The sequence below is a fragment of the Octopus bimaculoides genome, chromosome 19 (assembly GCF_046866305.1).
Source record: "Octopus bimaculoides isolate indiv1 chromosome 19, ASM4686630v1, whole genome shotgun sequence".
Classification (NCBI taxonomy): domain Eukaryota; kingdom Metazoa; phylum Mollusca; class Cephalopoda; order Octopoda; family Octopodidae; genus Octopus; species Octopus bimaculoides.
In genome coordinates this window covers 39581646-39585724 of record NC_142946.1, presented here as the reverse complement: position 1 = coordinate 39585724, position 4079 = coordinate 39581646, and positions in this window count along the sequence as shown.

Here is a 4079-nt window from a genome sequence, read left to right as displayed (position 1 = left end):
TCCAAGTTTTCGGAGGTGACAGACGTGTGGGCTTTATGGCAAACAACTGTCGTCAAGTACAAGAAAAGTACAGCTATCGACTGAGTAAAAATTGACCTGCTTCATTACCTGTCGAAAAAAGGTAAGGCTTATTGTACGTTTAAATTTTTAAATTGATATTTTTGTCTATTCCATTCGTTCATCTGACCCCAAATCAGATCGTGCTGTCCCCTCTGTTGGCCCCTTTTGGGCAATAAAAAAAAATCATCTTTAGCTTTGTTCTGTGCATGTTTCCTGTTCATCATGATGAAGGCGTCATTGCCAGGATGCACTTTAAACGTAATCGAACAGCGATAATGAGCTCTTGAAACGGCCATAGTTCTGTATGAATTGATTTTGTGGAACTGTATGTGCTCATGGACTCTAACCTACCCTGATTTTAAGAGTTGAACTTTTTGGACGGACTCTTGTGTGAGGGAAGTAAAAAAAAAAAAACCTTCAGAATATTTTTAGTCGATTGATACTTTATTTTATCTTAGTTTATTTAGTTTTTCTGTAGCATGACAAACTTTAGAAATTTTATGAATTTTTAGTCGTTTATATTTACCATTTTGATAGGTCGTTCTGTATATTTGTATTTTATTCGCATATATTTTTACCTTCTGTGTTTTTATGTATATGTATATATTTATATGATTAGAACCATAGTAATATTTGGTCAAATGTTTGAGGTAAGGTGTTATATATAAAGTAGTTGACTCGAATGTGATGTCTGCTCTATGATCAATGCTTCATTTATATAATACATACGGATGACAGGCTTCTTTAAGTTTCTCTCCACCAGGTACACCTATAAACTTTCGGCCGTTACGTATATTTCTGTGTATATGTCTTTGTGTAAGTATATATGCATTCAGGTATATATATATATATATATATATATATATATATATATATGTATATATATACGTCTGCATATATGTATGGTGCGAGGTCTCCACAGAACTTTGCACCTTATTCCCCGTGCACAGTTGACTGAAAATACCCACAGAACTCATTCAGTCCAAACGACAAACCTGAAACCATATATACATTCGTTTTTCGACATGCAATTATATAAATCTAAATCAATCGCTGTTAAAAATGAAAGAAAAATGCCATATATTCGAGCCTTGAACATATAACAAAGGGGGGAAAAAACGTGCGGTCACAGCTTGATTCCTGGAGTATTTCAGTCAAAATCTTTGAGCAACACAAAATCAGGAACAAGAATTCGAACGACCGCACGACCAATATGCATTTAAAGGAGCATCAAAGAATTAATGCTGAAATTAAACATCAATCGTAACGGCCCCAATACTCAGTTGGAGTGCATCTCATTTCTCTGGTAACTGTTATAATTCTTCTGAACAATATAAGATAAAGCATTATCAGATATGACAATTATTCCCTAATATAGATTAAGAATTCTATGTTGGCACTCCTTTCTTTGAGTCTTTCATACTAATGTACAGCTTCAACAACTGTTTTCAAGTGGAAACTAAGCAGCCCATTCACGTCCATCCCCTCACACACAACACACGCGCACTAGCATTCTCGCGTATGCAAACGCTAACACGTACACCTGTACGTCAAAACAGATACATTCACACACATGTGTGCTTCTGTATTTGTATATTCATAATATATATATATATATATATATATATATATATATATATATGCGTGTGTGTGTGCGTATGAATAAAACATTCGTATATACATATGTGTATAGAAATGCATTCCTATATTTTTCAAGTATGTTGAGGCAAACACGAAAAATAGAACTCAGAGCATAAGTCTGTGTACTTTTATCAATATTTAATAGAAGCAACAGTCACTCTAAGTCTTCCAGTTTCGTGCCTTGGCACTTATATTTCTCATCTGTGTGTGTGTGTGTGTGTGTGTATAGATACGTATGTATGTATACTTGCGTGCGAATGTTTTAATACGCATACATATTTACTCGTGTGTTTTTGTGTGTGAGTGTGTGCGTACGCATAAACCGCATATTTGATTCTCTTGATATCACTATCTATATAAGGATATGAATTAGCTGGTAGCAAATACATGTGGCCATCGTGTACAACCATTACAATACGCACGTGTGTTAGCTTACATCATGACAAATGCGTCCATTTAATAATGACCTATTACCCCGCCCACCTTGCCATTATTTTACATTCTTGGTACAAAAGCAACAACTACGCTCATTTCCCAAATCCAATTCCGTGGGTTACATTGATTCTAACTATTGTGTGGCTTCATAGATTAGCCGCAGCAAACCCAGTAAAACCTAACGTTTCGGAGGTTTAAAAACAAAAACCATCATACATTCACTCAAGCACAACACTGACACACACACTCACATATATATATATATATATATATATATATATATATATACACATTTATACATATACATAGACTGGTAATTAGTTTGACGATCGCGTGATTGTCGGTTTGATATATATATATATATATATATATATATATATATATATTTATATATAAATATATATATATATATCATAGTGTATTAGATGATGCAGCACGATTTGATTTTCATTTATTTGTAGGAAAATCCCACTCTGGGAACAATTTGCAATCCCCATTCCATGTATGTATATATATATATATATACACACACAAACACACATACGCAAATGCATATATACAGTATCTTTATTTTTCATATTTTGACATGTTTCAATCATTAATCGGCGGTTATTCTGAGGAGCCGCCTTGAGGAAATTTCGACGAATGAATCCACCCCAACAATTAAATTTCAATCATGTCACATGTTCTGTCGATTTGTTTTATATATTTACAAATGGAGTAATGTTGTTACAAAATATATCCATTTGCCACTTAATCAACAAATATCTGAACAGAGGAAGGTTATTTACCTGTACATGTTTGTCATTTCAATTCATATTTCACATGTGTATACGTATACATAAACGAGTACACACATACACACTCATGCAGTCACGTGCATGTATTAGTTATGTATATACGCATGTGCACCGGTTTGTGCGGGTATGCGAAGGAGTGTGTAAGGGTGTATGCCAATTCATGGATAGTTATTCATATGAGATCGAATGTCATGAACGTGGAGGTTAATAACCTTCCTTGGTTTCCGACAAATCACTTGCTTCCAGAATGGGTATATATCAACTTACCCTAAATGAAACAACGACATGCGTTACAGGCGCGCGCGCGCGCACACACAAACACGCAGAAAGATATACATGTATGTATACATATATTTATACATGTATGTATATATGTGTATGTATATACATCTATATATATGTATATAATGTCCATATCTATACATATATATGCTGTAAAGAGATATTTTCTTACTTATAGATTCATACGTATACATACACATATATTTCTGCGAATATATATGTACACATATGTTTATGATTATGATATTGATAAACATGCAAATATATGTGCGTGTTTGTACGTGTTTCTGTATGTTTGCGTGTGTGTGCATGTATGTTCTCTCCATCTATGCGCGTGTATATTTATAGAAAGATGTAATGGTTAAACATATGCATAAATTTAATCTCACACGCACACACGTACCTGGATATATAATGTGTGAGAGAGAAAATAATATATACATGAGGACAAACATAATATACTTTGTTGCTATATGTATGAGGAATCGATATATATATATATATATGCACATATATACATATCTGTATATGTGTGTGTGTATATATATATATATATATATGCAAATATATGTATATACATATTCACATATATACATATATATATATACACATATATACATATATATATACACATATATACATATATATATACACATATATACATATATATATATACACATATATACATATATATATATACACATATATACATATATATATACACATATATACATATATATATATACACATATATACATATATATATATACACATATATACATATATATATATATACACATATATACATATATATATATATACACATATATACATATATATATATACACATATATATATATA